General features: G+C 44.7%; 1 protein-coding gene and 1 non-coding gene across 3 annotated transcripts in view; both read left to right on the top strand.

The window, feature by feature from the left end:
• RASGEF1B (RasGEF domain family member 1B) overlaps positions 1 to 13410 on the top strand; it is a 559731-nt gene that overhangs the window by 122771 nt on the left and 423550 nt on the right. The gene's annotated exons all lie outside the window — the stretch shown is intronic.
• Positions 3365 to 3471, top strand: LOC118759025 (U6 spliceosomal RNA). Its single transcript, XR_004995933.2, has one exon. It is a non-coding gene; the product is annotated as a U6 spliceosomal RNA (small nuclear RNA).

Consider the following 13410-nt stretch of genomic DNA (forward strand, 5'->3'; position numbering starts at 1 on the left):
ACCTGAGGCAAGCTGCCCTCAGCAGGAATGAAGTCAAGGTCTGCCTGTCACTGTTCACTCAGTGCCTGAAGCATTTTGCCTAATGCACTGCATCCTGCTGCTGCTCACATCCATTGACACTCCAGTAATTCCATCTATCTTCAAAGATGAGGCTGAGGGCCCAGTGCAATGGCTCAATTGGCCAGTCCTCCACCTATGAGCACCAGCATATCACATTGGCACCAGTTCATGTCCTGGTTGCACCACTTCCCATTCAGTATCCTGCTTGTGGCTTGGGAAAGCACTGGAGGATAGCCCAAAGCTTTGGGACCCTGCACCCATGTGGAGACCCAGAAGAAGTATCTGGTTTCTGACTTCAGATCGGCTCAGCTTCAGGTGTTGCAGCCATTTGAGGAGTGAACCAGCAAATGGAATATCTTTCTCTTTGTCTTCTCTCTATAAACCTTACGTTTTATTAAGAATAAATAAATCTTAGGAAAAAAAAGATGAGGCTGAACCCTGCCTCTGAGAAGAGATTGATCAGGTAAGACCTAGTGCTACCTGCCACGGTCTGTTTGCTGCAGCTGATTCTGAGACCACAATTGATTTCTACCATCTCTCTTCTCCAGTCATGCTTCCACCTCCATTGTCCTCAGCCAGTGCTTCTGAAGTGGTGAGCGTGGTGGGTGACCCAGGCTGCCACCCTGAAGGGGCCTCACCCTCAATTGACTGATGTGTCACAATCACCTGCTCCTTGTGCCTAGAATCATAAAGAGATGCCCCAGTGTGTTACCTGATCCAGACTTAGTGCCCCTCTCCCATTGTATAGTATCAAGTGCTTTTCCTCAGGGTAATCACAGTCCATTACTCCGGCCAAGGCGCAAACTCCCACTGGTCCCCTGGCCTGAGCAGCTGGCCCAATCAGACTCGGTGTCCTGTGGCAGAAGTATTATCCATTGAGAACCAGCAGCTTCTTCTAACAAAGCTTAAGGTTGTGGAAACAAGGGATCAATGAAGGAACTGTGTCACCTGGAGTGACCTTGAGAGTGGCGGACCAGTACTTGCACACTTTCATACTCAATGGCTAGCTTTTGGGTACACTGTAACATGGGAGGCAATTGTTTGGATGCATATGAAGCGTTTTGAAGAACAACAACTCAGACCTTCAGGTTGTTGACCTGAGTGAGTGCCATATCTGAGCAAATATGAGACATTTCTAAGAGGTTGAATTATTCTGAGCCCTCAGTTACATATCCCTTGTTGTGTCCCCTTTTGAAAGAGAACTCAGCATAAAGTGACTGTGATTTATACATATGTGGATCCAGTTATGGCTAACATTAGAGAAGATTCCCTAAGAGAGCATCATTCAAGACACTGGGTGCTATAGTTACCATCACAGATGCTTCGTGCATTTTTCCCTTGCATGGAAGGCTTGGGTTAGGGGGTAAGCCATCTTTGACTTCCTATCTCTATCCAGTTCACTTTCAAGAAATACAGTGTATCTGACTTGATGTTATGGATATAAATATGATGAAGTTTCTGTCCTTTTGGAATTCACCACTCAACACAGGAAATGGGAAAATCCTTCTAAAACTTTCTGGACAATGGGAATTAAAAGATAATGCATATTTTCCATAAACCTTTTGAAAAAACCTTATAAATTTATAGCTGATGAATTATATTCTGTAATTGATGGTTTTAATATAGGAAGCATATAAAAGAGTAATTACTACTGTCTGGAAGAGTCTGAAAAGGCTTCATAGAGGAGGTACTGTTGGGGTTGACCATTAAAAGACGGGTCTGAGTTTCATAGTATGCAGATAGGAAGGCATGCTGAGTAGAGAAAACAGTATGAACTAAGTGTTGGTGACCTGAAAGAGGCATGATAGAAGATGGCAGCAGTGCTAGTGAGTCTTCTGTTGGATACCAGAATGGGGGAGGAGGGATGGTGTGAGAATGCCCCAAATCTCTACTTAGGTAGGGGCTGAGGGAGGGAAATGGGAGTTCTGTGTGTAGCCTGGAATTGGTGGGCCATCAGAAGTTATCCACTATGAGCCGCCTCCCTCATTCTATAGTCATTACAGTCTGGGTGTCAGTCTTGGAACTGGAGCTGGTGCAGCCAAGCTGTAATATACTCAGGCCCTGTGTTGCTTTGAGCTGTCACCTTCTGAATCATGGTGACATCTGTGTTCTTCCTAATTTAATGCTCCAGCCAATGGTCTCTTTGACATGCAAGGTGCAAAGTGGAGAGGGGAGGGGATCAGAGGAACCAGACATGAGCCATGGCATAGGGCTCTGCTGGACACTTGTGGAATTTGCTAGACCACTCCCTCTTTTCCTCCATTAGTAGGACCCCTTGTGGGAAGGAGGGATGACCAATGAGCCTCTGATTTCTGGGGAGTGTTATATCTCTTAGGCTTCTTCGGGTAGGAAAGGGCTTTACAAATGTTCAAACTTTTTCTTTTAGATACAATCTAGAAGGAACGTTTTTCTAATTTCATGTTAGTCATGATATTCTGCAAATTGCCAGCTCCCCATATTTGTTTATTACAACCCCTGGAGTTTATATAATTAATTCTAATTAATGATAGCATTTTAGAAAGGATAAATATCACTGCAGAAAGTCTCAGGCTCATAGGGCAGATAGTTCTGGATTAATGGGAGCAATTTTTTCCTGATTTATCAGGGGAAGTAAGTAAGTCATTCCCCCAGTCAGAGGCATTTTTGCACACCCGCATGATTGAGTGGGTGACAGTGACTTCAGAAAGAAAGATAACTGCAATGAGCTTTGTACTTTGGTGATTTGTGGGATAGAGAGAATGGACAAGGAGGAGTGAATATTTTATAACCAAGCCCTGTTTGGTTATTCACTTAATTACTTACTTCACCTGGTTGTTAGGTGAAGTAAGAGTTTTACAAATTCATCCCTTCATGGAGAAGGATTTTTTAGTTTCCCCAGTTGATTTTAGAAATATTTAAATGGTGAGGAGTATAAGGGCACCAGGGAGGAGGTAGCACTTAACATCCTTTATAGACTCTGGTTCATATCCTGGCTGCTCCACTTTCAATGCAACTTCCTGCTGATGCACCTGGGAAAGTGGTGGAGGGTGACTCAAGTGCTTGGTCCCCTGTACACACATGGGGGACCCAGATGAAGCTCCTAGCTCCCGACTCCTGGTTCATGTCTAGCCCAACCCTGGCTGTTGGTGGCCAATTGTAGGAGTAAGCCAGGAAATGCCTCTCCCTCCATGTAACTCTGCCTTTCAAATACATACGTACACACATGCATACATATGCACATACATGCATACATCGTTTCTTTTTTAAAAAAAGCTAACTTTTATAATTATATAAATTTATGGTTTTATAAATTATAGTTTCACTAGTGCTCGCTTCGGCAGCACATATACTAAAATTGGAACGATACAGAGAAGATTAGCATGGCCCCTGCGCAAGGATGACATGCAAATTCGTGAAGCGTTCCATATTTTTTTAATTGACTGGGATGATATTCTACCAGCTCTAACTTTGGACCAGAAATGGTCTCCCCAAGAAACTGTTCAACCCATCTGGACAATAAGTAGCTGGACTCTATGTTTGGTATATGTTTGCAAGGAAAGAATCTTGATTGAATTTGAACTGTAATACTGCACCAAGGTGGAGGAATCCACCAGGGGGGAGGGGCGTGGGGAGGGGTGGGGGGATTCCCAGAGCCTATGAAACTGTCACATAATGCATAATAATTAATAAAAAAAGTAAAAAAAATTGTAGTTTCACTATAATTTCATCCAACTATTTTTTTCACTTGATGAAAAATTTTAATTGGTCACACAAATACATGCATATGAGTTTTGAGAGTCCCAAAGTACTAAAACATACACTTAAAAAACCCTTAGTTGCTCCATGCCCAGCCCAGGTATGTGCTGCAGTGACAACCGCTTACAGCTCTTCTCGTCCTGTGACTTCTTATTTTGTAAAGTCAGAATTTCTGACCTATTTTCCTTCCTCACTGCCTGTGTCCTTTTCATGTAGCTAGTTCATAATCTTTTTATTAAATCTATAGTCATATTTTTGGTTATTACAGTAAATGTTTTTGATGCTGAGCCCAATAGTAAGCTGTGGTTATATTTGCTTGGTTTTCTATAACCTTTTAATTTTTTTTGGAATTAATAGTGTCTTTATTCCTGATGGGTATGCCTTGCTGCCTCTGAGTCAGTGCCCCAACCCGTCCCTCCAGCAGGTTTGTGAAACGTCTTTCGGACAGTTTCTCATAGGCAGGTCTGTAAAATCATTTGTCCTATCCATTTCTTCTCATGAGACTTGTGGAGTCTTTGCTACTCAGTTTGAGACTGTCTTGGTGCTCCTGGTCCTATGTCGGAGTTGACCACTGGCTCCTGCACTGGGCTGTCTTCTCTCCCTCGGGCTGAGGATTCTGTGTGGCTTTGTTCCTTGGCATATTCATTCCTCTTCCTCCAACTTCCTACAAAGTTGTGAGAGGTAAATTCAGAAAGAATATCCATTTACCTTTATGCTTGATTGGTAGTTTGGCTAAATCTAAACTCTCTGGTTGCTAATCATGTTCTCTCAGAATTTTGAAGGTATTCCTATGTTGCCTTCTAACTTTTAATACTTCTTTTAAGAAATTGGATGCTTTTGTGGTTTCTGATGCTTTGTCTGAGACCTGTTTTTACTTGCTGGAAACTCCTAAGATTTTTTTTTTTTTAATTTCTGATAGTTTCACATTTCACAATGCTACCCCTGATTTGTTTACTTCATTCATTTGACTATTCCCATTAAGCAAGAAAATGTATGTCTTTTCATTCTGCAAATTTCCTTGGGCATGTTTTTGTGGGTGTCTTCTCTGTGATTTCTTTCTGGTGCTCTTACTCTATTGCTTGGACTGAATGCCCAACTTGCAGGCCTACTTCTCACACATTGTCAATTTGTTTTACTTTCTATTAAAAAATTCCTTTTCCTTGACCTACTTTAGTGTTCTTGTAGTATTTCTTAGTTTTAGAACTATTTTTACTGTGTTAAAGGTTTTAGTTTTCATCTTTTAAAACATTTACCTAATTTTAAGTTTGTAAGTTGGAGAGAGAGAGAGGGAGAGAGGGAATGAAGTTCTCATCCACCCATTCACTCTTCAATTGCTTGCAGTGCTTGGACTGGGCTAGACTGAAGTAGAGAGCCAGAACCTTAATCCAAGTCTCCTATGTGGGGTGTAGGGACCCAAGTACTTGAGCTATCACTTGCTGCCTTCCAGGTGCCCGTTAGCAGGAAGCTGAAAGGAGGAATGAAGCCAGGACTGCAGCGCGGAGACTGATATGGCATGCAGATGTCCCAAGTGGTGCGTTAAGCACTGTTCAGTGCCCACCTGTTTCTTGTTTGTCTAATTTTTTTGTATAATATCATGTTTTAATTTCATGAATCTTTTTAAAGAAAAAGGTTTATTTTATTTATATGCAAGGCAGAGTTACAGAGAGATGGAGAGACAGAGAGATGTTCATCTACTGGTTCACTCCCCAAATGGCTGCAGTGGTCAAGGCTGGGCCAAGAACAAAGCCAAGAGCCAAGAACTTCCTGTGGGTCTGTGATGCGGGAACATGGACCCAAGCACTTGGGTCATCTTCTGATGTTTTCCCAGGTACATTAGCAGACATGGGACTGGACTGGAAGTGGAGCAGCCACATGGGATGCTGGCATTGCAGGCGGTGGCTTTACTCACTTTGCCACAACATCAGTCCTTCACGGATGTAATTGTTTAAAAATTATGTTAAAATTGCCTACTTCTTTGCATCTCAAGGACATACGCTGTCCCTGTGACTACTGCTGTAGTGTATATAGGCCAAGGCAGGCTGGCGAGTATACTCCCAGAACTCTTGGCACTTGATTAAAGTGTCTTTGAGGTTTTCTATTTTCCTGTGTTGTTTCAATGATCATCTAGTGATTTTTTTCCTTGTCTCACTGTAGCATGGCAGACTCTGCAGAAGTCTGGAGTCCTTGGCTGTCCGTTTGTAGTGGGTGGTGAGTCTTTGGGAAGCTGGCTAGAAGCTGTGTTTATTCGGTGATATTTTTAACTGGTTTTCTTACTGAACGGTCATCCAGATGCTGCTGCTTTTTCATCAGGGACCTTTAGATGTCATAAACTGTTTTGCTTTGTCTAGGGTAGGGCTGGCTTCCACATATGGTCTGGGTGTTGTATCTGCTAAGAATTGCAGACTTTCATCCTCTTATTTTCAATGTCATCTCCCAGCTCTAGTCTTCCTTCTGAACCTGGACCTTCTTCTCCTGTGGGAATGAGGGAGCCATCATCTGACCCTGTCTCCCTCACTGAGGTCTTCCAGTCTGTCTGAGTTCCATGGGAATTTGTAATTCACTGTCATCTTCCTTTGTGCCTCCTATACCCACCCCCAATTCTGTGGTATAGTTCAGGATTAAAACTGCTCGACTATCTGCTCAAAGGTGAAATTTCTATATTTTAGTCTTATGTCCTGGAGAATCAGAGTGGTTTTTAAGATAAGTTGTATTATCAGAAAATCCTGGTGGGTTCTTTCCTCAGCTTAATATAGAAATAAAAGCCAGACAGAAAAGTTTATTTGTGAAGGGTACAGGTGAGCAGGGAAGTGGAAAGTACCTACCGAGAGAAAGCCAGGAGGTGGGGTGCCTCTCTAAAGGACAGAGGGAGAGACATCAAAGAGGTTTTGGGAAGGATCTTGGGATTTTAAACCTTCCCTGACTCCGCTTTGGTGGGTAGGAACCTACAGGTAAGATGTTCTCCATTGGTGGTCTCCTAAGCAATTAGGAAATGGATGGGCAATGCTTGTGCTGCCCACCTGAAGGTGTGGCCAAAACCTCAGCATGCCTGGATGGTCTCAAGTTGGGCATGCCTACCTTCATGAACCTGAAAATCCAGCAAGAATAACTGGGCTAAATTAGTGGCTGGGTAGATAGTGTTTCTTTGCTTACATTTTCCATTTGCTGAAAAATGCCATATTCATTCTCTGAAAATATACCAATGCCTCAAATTTATGAAAGCCAATAGGGAAACACTGAAAGTAATTAAAAATTGCACTGCGGCACTTTTCCCATTATTGCTGGTATAGTGGGGGGGGGTTCTTTCTGTCTTTTCATAAACATTCACTCTTCCCTATCACATCAAGATTAGGAACAAGGGGAAGTGTGAATTTTCCAGGTGGTCTGAGGCACTCTGCATATTTTGCACAGTTCCCCTGTGCATCCTGACTGTGGGGTGGAGACAAACAGCAATAAGGATTATAGGCAGCTGGAAAGGATGGGGTGATGCCGATTGATGGTGAGTCCCTGCCATGTGAGTGGGGCTGTGATGGAAAGTGCCTCATCCACATTGTGTCCTTTAATCCTCTTAAAAACCCTACAAGGCACACAGTGTTATCAGCATCTCACATTTGAGGGAAGAGGAAAGGCACTGGTTTTTCCAAATCTATACAGGATCAGAGTTCAGCCCGAGGGAGCCTGGTGCTGGGGACACTGGGGAGAGCACGAGTAGCGAGGATAAGGAGGGGTGGCAGTCAGTGCTCACGAGTGGGTGCCTCCAGGGCCATGCCAGGAGAGGCGCTGGGCAGACAGTGGCTTCTGCTTCACTGTGCACCTCGCAGCGCTTCTCTGTCATTTAGGGGAACCGTCCAGAAGAAAGCCGCCTCAGCTTCTCAACACAAGACCCCAGGACATGCCTTAACGAGAGGAGGGGGTGGTGCCACAACTGACAGAGGGATAAAGCTCTCGGAGCAGGGATCCCTGCCCCCCCTCCCGCCCCCTTTCCCCAGGGAGGCCAGGAGCTGGTTGTCAGAACAGCAAGAGCATTCCCGCTGCTGGGTGCCCCTTCCTGACTCTGCAGGGTCCCTGCCACATCTTGGAAGCACTCCTGATCTCCTAAAGACTTGCCTTATATGGGGTGATTAATGAGGAATACCACGCTAGGAGACACGTTTGCATCCTATTCAGAGCTAGGGCTTGTAACCAGGCACTTGGCTCTGGCCTTCCAGGCTCCTATAGCCCAGCACCTTTACAGAAGCCTGCAGATTGAGATTTCAGAAGTAGAGGGGCAATAGATCTCAGAAACAGAGGGCACAGACGCCAGTGTGTCGCAGGTCTCCTTGAGTGAGTCCGTGTACTTGCCGAGATTTAGGAGGAAGTGCTGAGTTGTAATCATTCTTCCTTCCTATGATTTCTCTGGACAGAAATGACTGAATCTAGTTACCTTCTGATGCAATATAGAAGGAAAAATCTTCTGCCCAGTAGACACTTTGCAGGGCTTTCTTGAATCAGGGAGAAGCTATTTTCCCCCGTGTTCAATTATTGAATCAAAATGAGAGAGAGAGAGAGAGAATCTCATTTTCTGGGGCTGCCCTGAGTGCCCATATGGCTGGGTCTGCGCTGGCCAGCTGGAAGCTCAGTCCAGGTCTCCCACCATGGGTGGCAGGAACCAATGACTGGAGTCTCACTGCTGCCTCCTGGGGTCAGCATTAGCAGGAATTTGGAATCAGGAGTCAGAATGGCAGATAGAACCCTGGCTCTTCAATATGCATTTTTTTTGAAAAAAGATTTATTTATTTTTGCTTGAAATGCATATTTACAGATAGAAAAAGAAATAGAGAGAGAAGGTCTTCCATCTGCTGGTTCAATCCCTAAATGGCTGCACCAGCCAGAGCTGAGCTGAGCTGATTCAAAGCCAAGAGTTTTTCCTGGGTCTCCATGTGGTTGTTGGGCACTGGGTCCTAAGGACTTGGGCCATCCTCCACCGCTTTCCCAGGCCATAAAGCAGGGAGCTGGACCAGAAGTGGAGCAGATGGAATATGAACTGGTGCCATTATGGGATGTTGGCACCCTAGGGATAAAGAGCACATTGATCCACACTGCCAGGCCCTATCCAATATGCATCATAATGGGCATTTTAACCACTAGGGTAAAGATACACCCTTATTATTCCCATTGCAAAACTAAGTAAGCCGAGGCTGAGAGATGCTTATGTAAATGCTACATCCAATGTCTCACAGAAGTTGAAAAAGAAATAGCCTGATTCTTCATCTGGGCATGCAGCTTAGTGCTATGCTGGATTGCCCACTGCTCAGTGTCAGTAGCTTATTGAGTCTTCATGGGATCAGCCAAGAGGGATCAGAGAGCCAGTTGGTTGCCCCTTGGGTTTCTCCTTTTTGGCTGTGTTTGTTGTTCTCAGTGTGTTTCCAAGCACAAAGGGTAGAGAGCAGGGAAGTCAGGTCTTGTTTTCTGTCTTTAAGGAGGTTAGAGTCACACTGGAAGATGCAAACGATGTAAACATAAGCAAAATCCTTCAGAGAACAGTTGAGTTTTGTAGTACAGCCAACTGGTAAATGCAAAATGACTTATAGAGGTGGGGGATGGTATATAACTAGAGATTGGCCAGGAGGGTGCCTGAGTGGACGTGCAAGATGGCAGAGATGGCAGAGATGGAAAGACAGATGAGAAGCATGGAATTAAAACAGGAAAAGGGATTCTCTCCATCAGCTCCCAGGTTGTGGGTAATGGTGTGGGCAGTGAGGAATGTATGTGCGAAGATATGTCAAATAGTCATAGAAAGCGCAATTAAAAGTAAGTTTTTTGGTGCATATTTTTTTTCTAAATTCATACCGGCCAGGCCCAGCACCAGTAGCCTAGTGGCGTAAGTCCTCACCTTGCATGCGCCAGAATCCTATGTGGATGCCAATTCTAATCCTGGCAGCCCCGCTTCCCATCCAGCTGCCTGCTTGAGGCTTGAGAAAACAGTTAAGGATGGCCCAAAGCCTTGAGACCCTGAAACTGCGTGGGAGACCTGTAAGAAGCTCCTGGCTCCTGGCTCTGGATCAGCTCAGCTCCGGCCGTTGTTGTCACTTGGGGAGTGAAGCAATGGACAGAAAATCTTCCTCTCTGCCTCTCCTTCTCTCTGTAAATCTGCCTTTCCAATAAAAACAAATAAATATTAAAAAAAATTATACCTGGTTTTTAAAGAAAACACATTTAACAGGAGATTTCTGACGTTTTCTCATGTGAGTGGGTGCATTTGGAAGTTTCTTGTCTGTCTTCTGCTAGACTGGGCTTTCTGCCTCAGAAGAAGCCGCCTTTTCTTGCAACCATTCCTACTGATTTTTTTTTATCTGATTTATCAAGTGGTCTTGAAAGCAGAGGATGAAAGTGGCATTCACTCAAGACAAAAAATTAAAATAATGCCATTTTCATTTCCAGAATTAGTTGCAGAGGTTCTGCACCTCCTCAACAGGTTTCTGAGAAGACTTCGTATTGACGTAATACATTTAGAGAAATAAGAATCAGGTTTCCCTGGTGTTCGGATTTCTGGTTCTAAAATTTAGTTCCTGCTGCAAGCTTCTGGTTCCAGTTTACTGTTCTTGCAGGCTCTTGGTGGGGGCTGTGGCTGGCCCAAGTACCACCAAAGTGGGAGTTCTAGATTGAACTGGATTTCAGCCAAGCCCCAGCTCATACTGTTTTTGGCAGTGAACTTATGGGAGTGTATTACTCTCCCAGTATCTTAAACAGACCAATACACAATACAAGGATAAGGTTGTCACATGAATGTCAGTGTCCACACTGGGAAGAAACTTTGTGAGACCAGGCAGAGCCAGTCAGTTTCCACTCTTGTGAATAACCCCTCTTCTGGAGGAGCCTAGTTTGCATGCATCTTTCTGTTCCCAATGAGTGTATGATCCACCGGTAGACTTTATCCAACTGACATTTAGCTGAGTGAATAAGTGACTGTAAAAATGGAAGACTAGAGTTCATCTTATCACGAAGTAGGGGCATGCTAGCTGTCAGCAGAAGTAGTTGTCATTCACGTACTGTGTAGTCCCCTGCAATGTGCTTGGTTGATGATTGGACTCCCCACCTCATGGCGATGCTTCCTGTTACACAGTGCACTGCTCACAGCTGGCACACAGAGACGAACGTGTGCTCCTTGGGGGACACACATATCACTTCTGCCCACACTGACTTAATTGGAATTAACTACAGGGACAAAGGAGGTGGGGAAATGTGCTGGCTAACTGGGTGGCTTCCTCAGAGAGGTCAGTTCTACCACATCCAGCCTTCAGCGTGTCTGCCTCATGAGACTTATCCAAGTTCATTAGTTGCTGAGTATCTACTTCTTCATTTGCAAATGCAAGAACGTACTTGTCCTGAAAAGTTGTTGTCAGTCTTAAGTGACACCATGTATTTGGAATATCTTGCAGGAGTGCTGAGCTAGGGCTTATATTTGAGCACCTCTACAGAGTGCTTGTGTTAATGCTTGCTTTTCTTAAATGAGGGATCGTATCTCATACAAAGCCAGGGCAGCCTGAGGAGAACACCTCTCCTAAAATAGAAAGAGACTTTCAGATGAATAGTCTTCCTACTGATGCCATGGTAAATATTCAGGCCGAGGTGACACATGACACTCATTGGATCACATGAGCTTTAGGTAAAGAGAATTTTTTGAAAAGATCCTGCAGATCTGCCAAGAGAAGCTACGTGTTATCAGCATGGAAGGCTGATGTGTTATCCTCATGGTTTTGGATGGAAGGGAATGAATACAAACTTGTCCACAAGACCAATGGTAGAAGAAGCAGGCCCTGGGGAAAGGAGGACCAAGAAATGCCAGGACTCCGGGCCCTGAAGAGGGCAGGGCAGGAAGGTGGCGCTGTGGTGAGCCACCTACCTCCTCCCTTTCAAGCCAAAATTGCTGCTTCCTTTGCTGCTGGGAAGCTGTCTGCTGCTGTGGCTCACATCTCTCTGACATCTCCCACGCACGTGAAAGGAGCTGCGTAGCTCAAGATTCTACTTCCTTCCTCTTCAAAGGGCCAGTACCAAAATGTCCTGAGGACCTCTCCCCGACCTATTCAGGGCCCTCCTGGCTGAGTAGCTCTTTGTGGGGTTAGCTAAGGCCTCTGTGGCACCTGACTTGGACTTCTCGTTCTGCCCTCTCCCTTCATGGTTGTGATTCCTCATAAAGCTCTGGAACAAGATTCTCCATTTCTGTCTGCTTCGGAGGCAGCCAAACCTAGGAGAAACAGACACAGGATAGGGGAGAAGAAGCAGGGAAAGTAGTGGGAGCAAAACCAGGGAAGAGAACCCAAAGGGGAGGCAATTTCCATCACTTACTGTCATATGTGGTGATCCCTGAAGGAATATCTAGAAAACCCCATGTCTTTTGGTCATGGAAGTCTACATTGGAGCAAAGGACTATTGGGGACTCTTTCTGCTTCTCTTGTTGAGTTTGGTTTGTTTAGCTCACCTCTCTAAAACAAGAGCCACTGCTGGGCTTATTTGGTCATTCAGTATTTCAACATCTACCCTGTTGCATGGATAGTCTGACTTACACAGTTCTGTTTAGGACGAGACAATTATGTGCTAGAAGAAGAGAAAGACTCCTTACAGGAAGGGCTTTCACCAAAGAGGGCTGAGGTTTGTCTCCTGCCGGGATGGTAAGAAAGAGAGTTTCCTGGTCTTCAAGGCCAAGTACACAGTGGAAGTGTAAAAAAGAGTACATTAGAAAATGAATTGCATTCAGTCTGTAAGCAGTGGGGTTGCCCTGACTGGGGAGGCAGGGGTGCCCTAGAAATGTGACTGTGGGACTGCCATGCCCCCTTCAGATATGCTCAGTCTTTGCTGCCTTGGAGGGATCTGGTTCCTAACAAGAGCTTCCACTTGATGGGCATTGCTAATAGTGTAACATTTCCTTCTAGCTCAAGAGATTCTGTTTTTTTTTTTTCTTTTTTTGAAGGGGGGGTTGTTTTGCTTTTTTCAGCAGGGTTTGCCACCGTAAGATTCAATTTCCTTGATAGAAGTGTTTTCCAGCCTCTCAATGTGTGATTAATTCAGAGGAAGCATTTATCTGTTGTGATCTAAATGTGTATTTGTTTTACCCTGAGCCAACAAGACAATTACAAATGTTGCCTTGCCTGCAACCACAGGCTGGGAAAGGCAGTTGTCACCACGAAAGCCACAAAGCATATGAGTCCCAGGCTCTGAGCTGACACTTGACTGGCTGGATACAAGCAGGAGCCATAAAAAGGAGACATTTTGCTCCAGGAGATGATGAATGTTTTTCTGCTCTGCACAATTGGCAGTGGACTTTGCTGAGCCTTCACTTGGCCCAGAGTTATTTCCCAAAGATGTACAGAGTAATGCAACTATCTACAATACAGTGCACCCCTGGCACTCCAAGAATATTACTTGTGTGTGAAAGTGCCCCATCTTCTCTCTCTTGCCTCAGTGTGTCTCATGGACTTCTAAGGCTCTGATTGTCCCCAGCATATGACATGGAAACAGATTCATTTGAGACGGTAGCTCTCATCCTATAACTGGCTGGCCCTCACGTAAGTTCGAGAATGGAATATCTCTATGGTTAACCTCGGGAAAGTGGATCCCAGCTGCCCATTCAACCATATCTCC

Source organism: Ochotona princeps, chromosome 7 (assembly GCF_030435755.1).
Source record: "Ochotona princeps isolate mOchPri1 chromosome 7, mOchPri1.hap1, whole genome shotgun sequence".
NCBI classification, from domain to species: Eukaryota; Metazoa; Chordata; class Mammalia; order Lagomorpha; family Ochotonidae; genus Ochotona; species Ochotona princeps.